This window comes from Oncorhynchus keta, chromosome 10, assembly GCF_023373465.1.
Source record: "Oncorhynchus keta strain PuntledgeMale-10-30-2019 chromosome 10, Oket_V2, whole genome shotgun sequence".
Taxonomy (NCBI): domain Eukaryota; kingdom Metazoa; phylum Chordata; class Actinopteri; order Salmoniformes; family Salmonidae; genus Oncorhynchus; species Oncorhynchus keta.
This window is the reverse complement of record NC_068430.1, coordinates 74,155,949-74,173,973: the sequence shown is the minus strand read 5'-3', so window position 1 is coordinate 74,173,973 and position 18,025 is coordinate 74,155,949. Positions and strand designations below refer to the sequence as shown.

The 18,025-nt window shown below is 42.2% G+C and overlaps 1 pseudogene; it reads left to right on the top strand.

Annotated features, from left to right (window-relative positions):
• LOC127931932 (transcription activator BRG1-like) overlaps nucleotides 1-12,946 on the top strand; it is a 37,273-nt pseudogene extending 24,327 nt beyond the window's left edge.
• Nucleotides 12,947-18,025: the final 5,079 nt, after the last annotated feature.

Here is an 18,025-nt window from a genome sequence, read left to right as displayed (position 1 = left end):
GTCAGCTGAGTGAGGTCTTCATCCAGCTGCCTTCGCGCAAAGAGCTGCCAGAGTACTACGAGCTCATCCGCAAGCCTGTCGACTTCAGGAAAATCAAGGTAAATTAACACACACACTCTCATTCTCATCCCCCCTCTAATCTCTCTCTCTCCCGCTCTCCTGTCTGCCCCTCCTGTAGGAGAGGATCCGTAGCCACAGATACCGGAGTCTCGGAGACCTGGAGAGAGATGTGATGCTACTCTTTCAGAACGCACAGACCTTCAACCTGGAGGGATCACTGGTGAGACACACACACACCTTACACTGGAATGAGTACACAACAACACAAGCACATCGATGACAATAGATGTAACAGTACATTAAATAAGTAAATGACTTTGTGTGTTTATCGACTTTAACTCACATCGTCCAGTAACTTCATTAGAGATGCTGATTACAGGAGTTGTAACTGCTCTTCCTGTAAGCCCTCTTGTTACTGTGTAAAAATGTATCAAGGGACCAGTCCTTTTTTTGATCAACTTTTTTATTTGAATGTTTTGAAGCAGGTTAAGGCTGAATAACAATAAGCAGTGGACCAAATAACAATACCATTGTTGGCACAACTGCGTCTGTGTATGAGCCTAAAATAGCTACATCGGTCTATCGTCTGGTTGCTGCCTCGTTCCCAGATCTACGAGGACTCCATCGTGCTCCAGTCGGTGTTCACCAGTCTGAGACAGAAGATCGAGAAGGAGGAGGACAGCGAGGGAGAGGACAGTGAGGAAGAGGAGGAGGACCTGGACGAAGGCTCCGAGTCAGAGTGTGAGTCATCACTGAAGAAAGGAAGTAAGGAATGAAGAAGCACAGGAAGGAAGAAGGAAAAAAATATATATTGAGAAAAATAAAGAATGAATGAAAGACAGAGAAAGAACGATTAAACCAGCCACCTCTGTGATCTTGCAATAAACTGTGTTGTGTTGATCCTGTGGTGTCCTGTGTATGATATGAATGTGTGTGTGTGTGTGTGTGTGTGATGTGAATGTGTGTGTGTGTGTGTGTGTGTGTGTGTGTGTGTGTGTGTGTGTGTGTGTGTGTGTGTGTGTGTGTGTGTGTGTGTGTGTGTGTGTGTGTGTGTGTGTGTGTGTGTGTGTGTGTGCATGTGTATGATATGTGTGTGTGTGTGTGTGTGTGTCCATCCTCTAGCCCGCTCAGTGAAGGTGAAGATCCGTCTGGGACGGAGAGAGAAGAGTAGTGACCGGGGAAGGGTAGGAGACGTCTGGGACGCACCCGAGCCAAACCTGTAGTCAGCGACGACGACACTGAAGAGGAGCAGGAGGAGGTGAGGGGAGAGGAGGTGAGGGGAGAGGAGGTGAGGGAGAGGAGGTGTGTGTGTGTTTGCACCTTCCATCTTTGATGTTTTGTTTTATAATCCCTCTGCAAAAAATGTGCTGCACATATTGTGCATGGCACCCAGAAATATTCCCCCTCTCTCTCTCTCTCTCTCTTTATATTTCTGTCTCTCTCCTGTTCCACCTCTCACAGGAACGCTCCCCAGTGGCACCGATGAAGAATCCTAAATGGAAACTAGCTACTTACTCCAACTCTACTTCCATTATTACCAGGTTTCGTTCAACTCCATTTCATATCTACTTGGCACTGGGGAATTTCACTTCATATTGACGCCAACTCCTCCCTCCTGTTATGTACATTAGCACAGCTTTCATAACAACAACTACTGGACCTGAAGCACTGCTTAGGTGTGGAAAATAGACTAATTCTGCCTCATACTGTTAGTCGATCTAAACAAACTTGTTAATGTAATATGTGTCAATTACTAAAAGTGTTATTTATTATGTCTGGTGTATTTTGGGGGAAGTTGAGGCCATATACAGCGCCTTCAGTAAGTATTCATACTGCTTGACTTATTCCACATTTTGCTGTGTTACAGTCTGAATTAAAAATATTTTTATTTTTTTGACACCCATCTACACACAATACCCCATAATGACAAAGTGAAAACATGTTTTTAGAAATGTTTGCAAATCTATTGAAAATGAAATATCTAATTTACATGACTTGAATCAATACTTTGTAAAAACACCTTTGGCAGTGATTACAGCTGTGAGTCTTTCCCGGTGAGTCTCTAAGATCTTTACACACCTGGATTGTGCCACATTTGCCTTTTATTCTTTTCAAAATTCTTCAAGCTCTGTCAAAGTGGTGGTTGGTCATTGCCAGACAACCTTTTTTAGGTCTTACCATAGATTTTCAAGTAGATGTATGTCAAAACTGTAACTCGGCCACTCAGGAACATTCACTGTCTTCTTGGTAAGGAACTCCAGTGTATATTTGGCCTTGTGTTTTAGGTTATTGTCCTGCTGAAAGGTGAATTCATCTCCCAGTATTTGGTGGAAGGCAGACTGAACCAGGTTTTCCTCTAGGATTTTGACTGTTGTTTCTTTTCTATCCAGAAAAACTCCCCCAGTCCTTAACAATTATAATATGTAGAGTGGTACTCGGTAATGGATTTGCCCCAAAAAACATTGCATTGCTTTTACACATTTTTTGTAGTATTACTTTAGTGCCTTGTTGCAAACGGGATTTAGTTTTATTCTGTACAGGCTGCCTTCTTTTCACTCTGTCATTTAGGTTAGTATTGTGGAGTAACTACAGTGTTGTTGATCCATCCTCAGTTTTCTCCTATCACAGCCATTAAAATCTGTAACTGTTTTAAAATCACCATTGGCGTCATGGTGAAATCCCTGAGCAGTTTCCTTCTTCTCCGGCAACTGAGTTAGGAAGGACACCTGTATCTTTGTATCGACTGGGTGTATTAATACCCCATCCAAAGTGTAATTAATAACTTCACCATGCTCAAAGGGATATTCAAAGTCTGCTTCTTTTTCTTCTTCTTTTTTTACCCATCTACAAATAGGTGCCCTTCTTTGCTAGACATTGAAAAACCTCCCTGGTCTTTGTGGTTGAATCTGTGTTTGAAATTCACTGCCCGACTGAGGGACCCCACAATTATCTGTATGTGTGGGGTACAGAGAGGGGTAGTTATTCAAAAATCATGTTAAACACTATTATTGAACACAGAGTGAGTCCATGCAACTTATTATGTGACTTGTTAAGCACATTTTACTCATGAACTTATTTAGGCTTGCCATAACAAAGGGGTTGAATACTTATTGACTCAAGACATTTCAGATTTTAATTTCTTATTAAAAATAAATAAATAATCCACTTTGACATTATGGGGTATTGTGTGTAGATCAGTGACACAAAATCAATTTGAATTGAGGCTGTCACAACCAAATGTGGGAAAAAATCAAGGGGCGTGAATTCTTTCTGAAGACACTGTATGTGTGTGTTAATGGTCTATTTTGACAGAGGCCTTCTGTTAGAATTGCCACGGTTTCTTTCTGTGGTGGTTCTAGGAATCTGTGTACATTTGAGCAAAAGGCTCCGTCCTAAACTGACTTGAGTTGAAATGGAATTGACCCCAAGCTAAAACTGACACACAGTACCTGTCCATGTATTATACCATAACTCGCCCAGTAACTGCACCAGAGATGCTGCTTACAGTAGTTATTACTATACTATTACTATCCACTCTGTTATTACTGATGATTGTATAACAATTCATTAAGGGGCAAATCCTAACTTCCATTTAGGTCAAGTTTTCACTTAGTCTCACTTAGGCCTGGATTCAATCCAGAAGCGTGGATGATCCTCGTTATAGCGCACTTGACATTTAAAGGTAATTCCCGATTGAGCCACATAGGCAGCATTTACCGTGAATGCGGTCTCTGCCAACGCGGAAATGTTGCCTTTTAAAGGTGCATAGCCGGAAAGGGCCAATCGAATGAAATGTATCCCAAAGTCGCTCATTGACGTCGATAATGACCACGTGAACATTATATTTAAATGGACGTTAAGTTTGCCCCTAAGTATTAATAATACATTAAGTTATGTAGCAGTACGTGAAATTTCAAATGCTTCTATTTGGATGTTGTGCTGCTTTCCTAGCGTAGCTGAACAAAATGTCTGTTTGAATCGACTTTTTTGCACATTTTCTTCCATGTTTGTTGTTTTTAAGATGACGGACCAGAGGGACAGTAGTTCTTCTCTGTATTCATGTACGCCTCATGGCGGTACGGTGTTAGATATCTATGGTGATGTCATTCTAGAGATTCATGTATACACTGAGTGTACAAAACATTAGGACCACCTTCCTAACATTGGGTTGCGTCTCCTGTTGCCCTCAGAACAGTTTCAATTGGTCGGGGCATGGACTCTATATGGTGTTGAATGCATTCTACAGGGATTCTGGCCCTTGTTGACTCCAATGCTTCCCACAGCTGTGTCAAGTTGGCTGGATGTCCTGTGGATGGTGGACCATTCTTGATACATATGGGAAACTGTTGAGCGTGAAAAACCCAGCAGCGTTGCAGTTCTTGACACACTCAAACCGGTGCACCTGGCACTTACTACCATACCCCGTTCAAAGGCACTTAAATATTTTGTCTTGCCCATTCACACTCTGAATGGCACACACACACACACACACACACACACACACACACACACACACACACACACACACACACACACACACACACACACACACACACAATCTATGTCTCTATTGTCTGAAGGCTTAAAAGTCCTTCTTTAATCTGTCTCCTCCCCTTCATCTACACTGATTGAAGTGCATTTAACAAGTGACATCAACAAGAGATCACAGCTTTCACCTTGATGCACCTGGTCAGTCTGTCATAGATAGAGCATGTGCTCTTAATGTTGTGTATACTCAATGTATGTGTGTAGGATACAATCAATGTACTGTATTTTTTTCATATGACAAAGTTAATGTTATGAGTAGGTCTGAGTGTTTTGTGCAATTATGTGACATGCCTGGATTTGAACCTTTTATTTAAAGCTTTTTCATCAAACTGTCCTCTTTTACTTTCATGTCATATAGTTCAGGGCCATCCTACGTCAATTGCTTCGATTTTTGGTGTAATTATCATTTGTGGAAAAGGTTTTAGATACAAGATAAATGATTGCCCAAAACACAGGGCCCTAGAAGAGGTATCAACCAAAGCGCCAGTATTCCACTCCCTCATTCGATGTTGGGGAGCTCTGTATCGTGTTGTCATTCACTGGATCTTCAAGACTACAATACACTACAGTAAGGAAACCATTGAGATATATAGGCTGCAGTATTCATATTCAATTTCTTATAAAGAAACGTGATGATTTCCATTTGATTTCAGATCTACAGGTAATTGTGCTTTGTGCATGATGGTGTAATGGCAGTTCTTGTCCACAGTGAGGCGATCTCACTCAAACCTTCCGAGCAGCCTTTCCCAGCTGAACTGAGGTGTGTTCTTATCTTACTAGTAGACTAGATAGGTCAGATGAATGCCTTTTTTATTTCTTCTGTTTCCTTCTTCCGTCTGAGTGAATGAGTGTGTGTGTGTTAGTGGGGTATTTTGACAGAGGGAGTATGACTTGGAAGGGTTTCTCTCTGACAGAGAAACAGTGATGCGAAGAACACTTCTTGACAGGTCAACCTCAACCAAAAACACATTTTATGTTATTCCACAGACACAAACTCTCATCAACAAGAGGTCCATTTAAGGTCAGGTGTCTCAGGTCAATTAATTCATGTCTTTCTATCTAACCTGTTTAAACAACATGGAATACGCCAATCAGAACTGATGTTTATTTTTGAGGCACATCGGGTGGATTGGGGCACCAGGCAAAGGCCCGTCACCTCATTGGGCAAAAGCTAGTAGGGAGCAGCAGCCTTCTCAAATAGAACAGTTTAGGCCACTGATTTATTTATTTAGCTAGGATTTTTAGCCCATAGATGTTGTTGTAATGTTTGAGCCACTCAAATATCACATGAATAAACATTAGACATGTCAAAATGTATATAATTGTAAAAAAAAAAAGAACTACCTTTAATCTGCTAAATGTTCTGTCCGCCAACAAGGTGTGAACAGTTTGAAATAGACGCAGCGTGCGTACGGTGGGCGGGATGTTCCCCCAATGGGACCTGAGTGAAAAGGTTTGGGAACCACTGATTTAGGTGCCACCGTGATGTAGACTAGAACAGCATTCTGGATATATTTTGCATTTATACCAATAGACTATTCGAAGGGGGACGCAAGCTCTTTTTTCGTTGAATGTTAAATGAAGCAGCCAATAGAAGAGCGAACGCGTGATGGCGGTAGGATATATCAGTTATTTATTCAGACCCATAACCATTCAATCTTCGTGAAGAGAAGTGAAAACCTTCTGAATCTAATTCATGTTCTACATTATACAGGGATGTCATAGGAATGATGAAGATGAGGACAACAAAACGTATTTCATTTAACTGTTGAAAGCGAGAAAGGAATGAAGCAACATTTGAGCGAGAAAGAGGGGATAGGCTAATAACATTAGGGAAATATTATGAAAGGAATGGACACGTCAGTTTACTATTATTATAGGCCCTATTATATTTCAACATTTAAATCCAATTTGCTAGCCTATACTTGTAACTTTGTAGGCCGCATGTGCTGCACCAGAATCACATGTTCTCTTCTGCTTTATCATGGTTTGAACGATATGCATAATTCCAGTCCGTATAATACACTACAGTAATACAGTTCACACTCAAAAATATGAGTCTACTGGAGCTAATTTCAGGTATTTACCCAAGAGAGCATATTGCTAGCTACATCTATGGGCGTTTGTGTTTTTTCTGTTGTGCCAAGCCTTTGTACATCATATATACAGTGCTTTCCCGAATGTATTCAGACCCCTTGACTTTTTCCACATTTTGTTACTTTACAGCCTCATTCTAAAATTGATCACATTATTTTGTTCTCATCAATCTACACACAATACCCCATAATGACAAAGCAAAAACAGGTTTAGACATTTTTGCAATTCTATTGAAAATGAAATAAAGAAATACACTGCTCAAAAAAATAAAGGGAACACATCCTAGATCTGAATGAATGAAATATTCTTAAATACTTTTTTCTTTACATAGTTGAATGTGCTGAGAACAAAATCACACAAAAATGATCAATGGAAATCAAATTTATCAACCCATGGAGGTCTGGATTTGGAGTCACACTCAAAATTAAAGTGGATAACCACACTACAGGCTGATCCAACTTTGATGTAATGTCCTTAAAACAAGTCAAAATGATGCTCAGTAGTGTGTGTGGCCTCCACGTGCCTGTATGACCTCCCTACAACGCCTGGGCATGCTCCTGATGAGGTGGCGGATGGTCTCCTGAGGGATCTCCTCCCAGACCTGGACTAAAGCATCCGCCAACTCCTGGACAGTCTGTGGTGCAACAGACAGTGGATGGAGCGAGACATGATGTCCCAGATGTGCTCAATTGGATTCAGGTCTGGGGAACGGGCAGGCCAGTCCATAGCATCAATGCCTTCCTCTTGCAGGAACTGCTGACACACTCCAGTACATGAGGTCTAGCATCGTCTTGCATTAGGAGGAACCCAGGGCCAACCGCACCAGCATATGGTCTCACAAGGGGTCTGAGGATCTCATCTCGGTACCTAATGGCAGTCAGGCTACCTCTGGCGAGCACATGGAGGGCTGTGCGGCCCCCCAAAGAAATGCCACCCCACACCATGACTGACCCACCGCCAAACCGGTCATGCTGGAGGATGTTGCAGGCAGCAGAATGTTCTCCACGGCGTCTCCAGACTCTGTCACGTCTGTCACATGCTCAGTGTGAACCTGCTTTCATCTGTGAAGAGCACAGGGCGCCAGTGGCGAATTTGCCAATCTTGGTGTTCTCTGGCAAATGCCAAACGTCCTGCACGGTGTTGGGCTGTAAGCACAACCCCCACCTGTGGACGTCGGGCCCTCATACCACCCTCATAGAGTCTGTTTCTGACCATTTGAGCAGACACATGCACATTTGTGGCCTGCTGGAGGTAATTTTGTAGGGCTCTGGCAGTGCTCCTCCTGCTCCTCCTTGCACAAAGGCGGAGGTAGCGGTCCTGCTGCTGGGTTGTTGCCCTCCTACGGCCTCCTCCACGTCTCCTGATGTACTGGCCTGTCTCCTGGTAGCGCCTCCATGCTCTGGACACTACGCTGACAGACACAGCAAACCTTCTTGCCACAGCTCGCATTGATGTGCCATCCTGGATGAGTTGCACTACCTGAGCCACTTGTGTGGGTTGTAGACTCCGTCTCATGCTACCACTAGAGTGAAAGCACCGCCAGCATTCAAAAGTGACCAAAACATCAGCCAGGAAGCATAGGAACTGAGAAGTGGTCTGTGGTTGCCACCTGTGGAACCACTCCTTTATTGGGGGGTGTCTTGCTAATTGCCTATACTTTCCACCTGTTGTCTATTCCATTTGCACAACTGCATGTGAAATGTATTGTCAATCAGTGTTGCTTCATAAGTGGGCAGTTTGATTTCACAGAAGTGTGATTGACTTGGAGTTACATTGTGTTGTTTAACTGTTCCCTTTATTTTTTTGAGCAGTGTATATGATTGGAGTACACCTGTGGTAAATTCAATTGATTCAATTTACACCTGTCTCTATAAGATCCCACAGTTTACCGTGCATGTCAGAGCAAAAATGACCTGGTCTGATGAAACCAAGAATGAACTCTTTGGCCTGAATTCCAAACGTCACGTCTGGAGGAAACCTGGCACCATCCCTACGGTGAAGCATAGTGGTGGCAGCATCATGTTGTGGGGATGTTTTTCAAGGGCAGGGATCGAGGGAAAGATGAACGGAGAAAAGTACAGAGAGATCCTTGATGAAAACCTGCTCCAGAGCGCTCAGGACCTCAGACTGGGGCGAAGGTTCACCTTCTAACAGGACAATGACCCTAAGCATACAGCCAAGACAACTCAGGAGTGGCTTCGGGACAAGTCTCTGAATGTCCTTGAGTGGCCTAGCCAGAGCCTGGACTTGGACCAGATGAAACATCTCTGGAGAGACCTGATAATAGCTATGCAGCAACGCTCTCCATCCAACCTGACAGAGCTTGGAGAGGATCTGCAGAGAAGAATGGGAGAAACTACCCAAATAGAGGTGTGCCAAGCTTGTAGCGTCATACCCAATAAGACTCAAGGCTGTAATTGCTGCTGAAAGTGCTTCAACAAAGTACTGAGTTAAGGGTCTGAATACTTTTGTAAATTTGATATTTCTGTTTTAAATGTTAAATAAACTAGCAAAAAAAAAAGTTTTTGCTTTGTCATTATAGGGTATTGTGTGTAGAATGATGAGGGGGGAAACAACTATTTAATCCATTTTAGAATAAGGCTGTAACCTAACACATGTGGTTAAGGTCAAGGGGTCTGAATACTTTCAGAAGCCATCGTGTGTATATATCTCACACACACACACACACACAGTACCAGTCAAACGTTTGGACACACCTACTAATTCAAGGGATTGTCTTTATTTTTACTATTTTCTACATTGTAGAATAATAAAGTGAATACATCTAAACATGAAATAACACATGGAATCATGTAGTAACCAAAAACGTGTTAAACAAAATATGTTATATTAGATTCTTCAAAGTAGCCACCCTTTTCCTTGATGACAGATTTGCACACTCTTGGCATTCTCTCAACCAAAAAAAGAAGAGATATCTAGCTTAAAGGGAAAATCCACCCAAAACCACTCATTTTTTTAATTTACAGTGTTAAATAACACTAATATGTGAGATCAATATTTTTGGTAAACAAATGTTTCATTTTGGCATTATAATAAGATTGGTAGCCACCACAAAATCCATAATGCAGTGCTCTCTCTATTGGCTGGCTGGCTAGTTAGCTAGCAAACGTAGCGACACACAATAATACCAAAGACAATATCAGCATGTAAAGTAGCTAGTTAGTGCAGTTTGTTTAGGTGAGTTTGCAGCTATCAATTTAGGAGTCTACAATCTCACCATGTTCAACCTGCAGATCGATGTCCCACACAGAGTGGAGTCTGACATTCGCAACGGCAGATATACTTTTGAGGAGATGGGAAACGTTGCCCATGTTACGTCAATGGGACGCGCTCTCCTTCAAGGAGTGAATGGGAGTCTATTGGGCGCTAGCTCAAAAAGAATACAAGTTTCAACACCGAACCTTGAGAAGGGATTGCGATGATTAGCTCAACAACACTGTTCAATGGCTCATTTGCATCCAAAAACCCAACATTAGCACACATTTCGTCAACAAGAAGTACAACATTACATATATTTTCCAAGATGTGAGAATAATAGGCAATTTCCCGTAGGAATATCACAAAAATATGATCAAATTTGTTGTTATGGTATGGAGCCTATATTTTTCCTATTAACTTCCAGTTTTATCTGGTTGATGTTAACTCTTAACTCAGATACCAAAACAACATTAGGTCAAAGTTCAAGTGAACCTTTCCTTTAAACTGATGAATAATTAAAAATGAATTAACACATTTCATGTTTGTATGGAGCAATTTTTGTTTCATGTTACAAGGGTTAATTAAAAACACATTTCATGTTTGTCCCAATACATCCAATACATTACTCACTATCTGACTGATATAAACAACCTGGATTACACCAATCAGAACTGATGTTTATTTTTGTGGAGCATTGACAGTAGCCACAGGACAGAGAATGGTCAGTGTAGTGTGCAGTCTTTCTAGGGAGGCGAGTTGATGGCAATAGAGTGTGTGTGTGTTTTGACAGGGGCCCAATGTTTGACTTGGAAGGGTTTCTCACTCTGGAGCCATGCTTAGAGGAACACTTCCTGACTTCAAGGAACCCCTTGTCTGGACCTCTGGAGGAACTCGCACACACACATCCAGAGCAAGTCTCAGCCAGCTGTTCACATCTGTCAAGGGGGAGGGGCGGCACGTTCATGTTCTCCCAGTTGGAGGGAGGATGGGGAGTGGGAAAGCCATGTGCCTAAAGCTAGCTCAAAGCCATGTGCCTAAAGCTAGCTCAAAGCCATGTGCCTAAAGCTAACCTAAAGCCATGTGCCTAAAGCTAGCTCAAAGCCATGTGCCTAAAGCTAACTCAAAGCCATGTGCCTAAAGCTAGCTCAAAGCCATGTGCCTAAAGCTAACTCAAAGCCATGTGCCTAAAGCTAACTCAAAGCCATGTACATAGAAAGGGTCCTAAACGTGAGTAAGAACAGGTAGGGTGAACACTACCTAATTTGGAAAACAAGTTGTTGTTTTGAATGTAGAGTCCTTAGGATTGCTATCTAAAGGTCACATGAAAAAGGTTATGTGAAGTGAATCAATAGCCTCTGAGAAAATATGTTTTACACTCGCACACACCAACAGGGCCATACCAGATTAAAGTTAAAGCCGTCCTGTCCGTTACGAGGGATGGGGAGAGGTCCCATTTTCACAGGCCACATGAGTCTGTGTGTGAGTGCTAGTGTGTGTATGGACACAATGGTCATCACCCCTCTTGCTGTACCAAAGTATGAAGCACTTCTCAGAGTCAGAGGTCTTAAACGTTAGGCCCTAATTGGAGCAGAGTGTAGTCCTCTTCCTCCCAACCTATCCTATCCTAGCACTGGAGACGCTATATACAGAGTACAGGGCCGTGGTGTCAGCTTCCAGTCCAACCGGCACATGGCACACTGGCTGCATCTATCGATCTATCAAGGACACACACACACACACACACACACACAATGTTACTTGATTGAAACCTACTGCACTGAAAACCCTGTGTTGTTAGATAATGTGATATAGGATATTGCTGGAGTGTTGCCCAGGCAGGATGTTTGGTTCCCACAAATGCTCCATGTTGCACTTTCTGTCTGAAAGCGAGATCAGTCGTCAGCCTCGGGTTCGTTTAAGTTCAAGACTCTATTGTGTTTTATAGGAGTCAATGATTCAAATCAAACATTTAAAGTGCATTTAAAATCGCAACACACGTTACAGAAGTAAAAGCAAACGGGAGCAGTGAAAGGGATGCATGAAAGAACATAAAAACACAAAGGATGTCGAAAACAATCAAATCCAAGGTGTGACAGTGGTGTGAACTACCTTGATTCAGCACCTGAGTGAGCCAACTCATCCAGCATGCAACAGTAGATAGGATGGAATGTGATGAAGATGAGTCATCGTTGTCAACAAGAAGTGTAGGAAAGTAATCAACACTTCACAGTTTCTATTGGGCAATCATTTTTGGTAACAGTAGTAGCCCTAACCCTACCTTCATGTCCACATCCCAGTTCATCATAACCCTACCTTCATGTCCACATCCCAGTTCATCATAACCCTACCTTCATGTCCACATCCCAGTTCATCCTAACCCTACCTTCATGTCCACATCCCAGTTCATTCTAACCCTACCTTCATGTCCACATCCCAGTTCATCATAACCCTACCTTCATGTCCACATCCCAGTTCATCCTAACCCTACCTTCATGTCCACATCCCAGTTCATTCTAACCCTACCTTCATGTCCACATCCCAGTTCATCATAACCCTACCTTCATGTCCACATCCCAGTTCATCCTAACCCTACCTTCATGTCCACATCCCAGTTCATCATAATCCTACCTTCATGTCCACATCCCAGTTCATCCTAACCCTACCTTCATGTCCACATCCCAGTTCATCATAACCCTACCTTCATGTCCACATCCCAGTTCATCATAACCCTACCTTCATGTCCACATCCCAGTTCATCCTAACCCTACCTTCATGTCCACATCCCAGTTCATCCTAACCCTACCTTCATGTCCACATCCTATTTTCACTGGCCACGTGTGTATGGACACAATGGTCATCTCCACTCTTGCCGTGTCAGAGGATGAAGCACTTATCAGAGGCCTTGATAGTTAGACCTGAGATGGAGCAGAGTGTGGCCCTCCTCCCACCCTATCCTATAGAGATGGGCCTGAGAGTACAGGGCCGTGGTATCAGCTTCCAGTCCAACCGGCACATGGCCTGACTGGCTGAATCTCTCTATCTGTCAAGGACACACACGCACAAAACATTCTACTGTTCAGCAGAAAACAAAATAATCACACTCTAGGACCTACAGTGTAGACTACCACTACCCCTGTGTTTTTAGATAATGTGATACAGGATACTGCTTGAGCGTCACTCAGTCAGGATGTTTGGTTCTTTAATGTTCTGTTGTACTCTGTCTGAGAGAGACATATCCATTGTGATAGGAGCCACTGATTCATCGATGTGACAGTGAACGCCTTGATTCAGCAACCAAATAATCCAGCATGCAACAGTAGATGTAATGGAAATGAGTCGTCATTATCAACTAACATCAAGGCGGTGTCCCGTTCCTGTAGGTTCATGCTCTACAACATCCGCAGAGTACGACCCTGCCTCACACAGGAAGCGGCGGGTCCTAATCCAGGCACTTGTCATCTCCCGTCTTGATTACTGCAACTCGCTGTTGGCTGGGCTCCCTGCCTGTGCCATTAAACCCCTACAACTCATCCAGAACGCCGCAGCCCAACTGGTGTTCAACCTTCCCAAGTTCTCACGTCACCCCGCTCCTCCGCTCTCTCCACTGGCTTCCAGTTGAAGCTCGCATCCGCTCAAGACCATGGTGCTCGCCACGGAGCTGTGAGGGGAACGGCACCTCAGTACCTCCAGGCTCTGATCAGGCCCTACACCCAAACAAGGGCACTGCGTTCATCCACCTCTGGCCTGCTCGCCTCCCTACCACTGAGGAAGTACAGTTCCCGCTCAGCCCAGTCAAAACTGTTCGCTGCTCTGGCCCCCAATGGTGGAACAAACTCCCACGCCAGGACAGCGGAGTCAATCACCACCTTCCGGAGACACCTGAAACCCCACCTCTTCAAGGAATACCTAGGATAGGGTAAGTAAGGGTAAGTAATCCTTCTCACCCCCCTCTCTCCCCCAACAAGATTTAGATGCAAGTGGCTGTTCCACTGGTTGTCATAAGGTGTATGCACCAATTTGTAAGTCGCTCTGGATAAGAGCGTCTGCTAAATGACTTAAATGTAAATGTAAAATTATCAACATGGAGTGTAGGAATGTAATTAATACTTACAGTTTCTGTTGGGCAACAATTTTCGGTAACAGTAGTAACACTAACCCTAGTTTCATGTCCACATCCCAGTTCAACAGTAACCCTAGCCTCAACACTAACCCTAGCTTCATGTCCACATCCCAGTTCAACAGTAACCCTCAACCCTAACACTAACCCTAGCTTCATGTCCACATCCTAGTTCAACCCTAACCCTCAACCCTAACACTAACCCTAGCTTCATGTCCACATCCTAGTTCAACCCTAACCCTCAACCCTAACACTAACCCTAGCTTCATGTCCACATCCTAGTTCAACACTAACCCATGATTTTGGAATGAGATGTCCACATCCTAGTGTAACGGATGTGAAACGGCTAGCTTAGTTAGCGGTGCGCGCTAAATAGCGTTTCAATCGGTTACGTCACTTGCTCTGAGACCTTGAAGTAGTAGTTCCCCTTGCTCTGCAAGAGCCGCGGCTTTTGTGGAGCGATGGGTAACGATGCTTCGAGGGTGACTGTTGTCGACGTGTGCAGAGGGTCCCTGGTTCGCGCCCGGGTATGGGCGAGGGGACGGACGTAAAAGTATACTGTTGCATTGATGCTGTTGACTGGTTGCTGCGGAAAATGGAGGAAGGTCAAAAGGGGGGTGAGTGTAACGGATGTGAAACGGCTAGCTTAGTTAGCGGTGCGCGCTAAATAGCGTTTCAATCGGTTACGTCACTTGCTCTGAGACCTTGAAGTAGTAGTTCCCCTTGCTCTGCAAGAGCCGAGGCTTTTGTGGAGCGATGGGTAACGATGCTTCCCGGTTCAACCCTAACCATAGATTCATGTACACATCCCAGTTCAAGCCTAACCATAGCCTCAACACTAACCCTACAACATAGTTACTATGGATACCTTAACAGGAAGTGTCAGTCAGGGAGTTGACCCACATCCACTTCCTGCTCACCTATGTTCCTTCCAGTAGAAGTCAGAATATAATGTAGTTTACAATGACAGGAAGTCACAACTATTGTTAACCATGTTTAGTTTGATAACTTAAAGGAAGTCAAGGCCATAGAGTACATTGTATAGTGAACATTTCCACTTAATAAGTTACATATTTGACCAGCCATATCTAAATTGGAATAGGATGGAAGATAGTTTATTGCCCATGAACAAAAGATGACAGGGATTTGCTCTGACAATGATTAACTCAGTACACAAGTATTTCTGTTACTACTATTTGTTCTTCTTCAGTCATGCCATACTGTATGTAGGTAGGTAATTAACGTGCCTCTTTCTATGTCACTCTGTCTACATTATGTGTAGGTAAGGAATTAACATACACTAATTCATACACTTGTCTCTGTCATGTTAGTCTTGTGTATTTATGTATGTATTTACACTACATGATCAAAGTATGTGGACACCTGCTCATCGAACATCTCATTCCAAAATCATGGGCATTAATGTGGAGTTTGTCCCCCCTTTGCTGCTATAACAGCCTCCACTCTTCTGGGAAAGCTTTCCACTAGATGTTGGAACATTGCTGCAGGGACTTACTTCCATTCAGCCACAAGAGCATTAGTGAGGTCGGGCACTGATGTTGGGCGATTAGGCCTGGCTTGCAGTTGGCGTCCCAATTCATCCGAAAGCTGTAGGATGGGGTTGAGGACAGGGCCCTGTGCAGGCCAGTCAAGTTATTCCACACCAATTTCGACAAAGCATTTCTGTATGGACCTCGCTTTATGCACGGGGGCATTGTCATGCCGAAACAGGAAAGGGCCTTCCCAAAACTTTTGCCATAAAGTTGGAAGCACAGAATTGTCTAGAATGTCATTGTATGCTGTAGCGTTAAGATTTTCCTTCACTGGAATTAAAGGGCCTAGCCCTAACCATGAGAAACAGCCCCAGACCATTATTCCTCCTCCTCCACCAAACTTTACAGTTGGCACTATGCATTGGGGCAGGTAGCGTTCTCCTGGCATCCGCCAAACCCAAATTCGTCCGTACGACGGGCAGATGGTGAAGCGTGATTCATCACTCCAGAGAACGCATTTCCACTGCTCCAGAGTCCAAATTTGGCGGGCTTTACACCACTCCAGTGGACACTTGGCATTGCGCATGGTGATCTTAGGCTTGTGTGTGGCTGCTCGGCCATGGAAACCCATTTCATGAAGCTCCAGACGAACAGTTCTTGTGCTGACGTTTCTTCCAGACGCAGTTTGGAACTCGGTAATGAGTATTGCAACCGAGGACAGATGCATTTTACACGCTTCAGCACTTGGCGGTCCCGTTCGGTGAGCTTGTGTGGCCTACCACTTCGTGGCTGAGCCGTTGTTGCTGCTAGACATTTCCACTTCACAATAACAGAACTTACAGCTGACTGGGGCAGCTCTAGCAGGGCAACAAACTGACTAAACCACTACTATATCTATGGTGATATACAGTTATTAAACCACTACTATATCTATGGTGATATACAGTTATTAAACCACTACTATATCTATGGTGATATACAGTTATTAAACCACTACTATATCTATGGTGATATACAGTTATTAAACCACTACTATATCTATGGTGAAATACAGTTATTAAACCACTACTATATCTATGGTGATATACAGTTATTAAACCACTACTATATCTATGGTGATATACAGTTATTAAACCACTACTATATCTATGGTGATATTTATTAAACCACTACTATATCTATGGTGATATACAGTTATTAAACCACTACTATATCTATGGTGATATACAGTAAACCACTACTATATCTATGGTGATATACAGTTATTAAACCACTACTATATCTATGGTGATATACAGTTATTAAACCACTACTATATCTATGGTGATATACAGTTATTAAACCACTACTATATCTATGGTGATATACAGTTATTAAACCACTACTATATCTATGGTGATATACAGTTATTAAACCACTACTATATCTATGGTGATATACAGTTATTAAACCACTACTATATCTATGGTGATATACAGTTATTAAACCACTACTATATCTATGGTGATATACAGTTATTAAACCACTACTATATCTATGGTGATATACAGTTATTAAACCACTACTATATCTATGGTGATATACAGTTATTAAACCACTACTATATCTATGGTGATATACAGTTATTAAACACTACTATATCTATGGTGATATACTATATCTATTAAACCACTACTATATCTATGGTGATATACAGTTATTAAAACACTAATGGTGATATACAGTTATTAAACCACTACTATATCTATATCTATGGTGATATACAGTTATTAAACCACTACTATATCTATGGTGATATACAGTTATTAAACCACTACTATATCTATGGTGATATACAGTTATTAAACCACTACTATATCTATGGTGATATACAGTTATTAAACCACTACTATATCTATGGTGATATACAGTTATTAAACCACTACTATATCTATGGTGATATACAGTTATTAAACCACTACTATATCTATGGTGATATACAGTTATTAAACCACTACTATATCTATGGTGATATACAGTTATTAAACCACTACTATATCTATGGTGATATACAGTTATTAAACCACTACTATATCTATGGTGATATACAGTTATTAAACCACTACTATATCTATGGTGATATACAGTTATTAAACCACTACTATATCTATGGTGATATACAGTTATTAAACCACTACTATATCTATGGTGATATACACTACTATATCTATGTTATTAAAACCACTACTATATCTATGGTGATATACAGTTATTAAACCACTACTATATCTATGGTGATATACAGTTATTAAAACACTACTATATCTATGGTGATATACAGTTATTAAACCACTACTATATCTATGGTGATATACAGTTATTAAACCTACTATATCTATGGTGATATACAGTTATTAAACCACTACTATATCTATGGTGATATACAGTTATTAAACCACTACTATATCTATGGTGATATACAGTTATTAAACCACTACTATAATGGTGATAT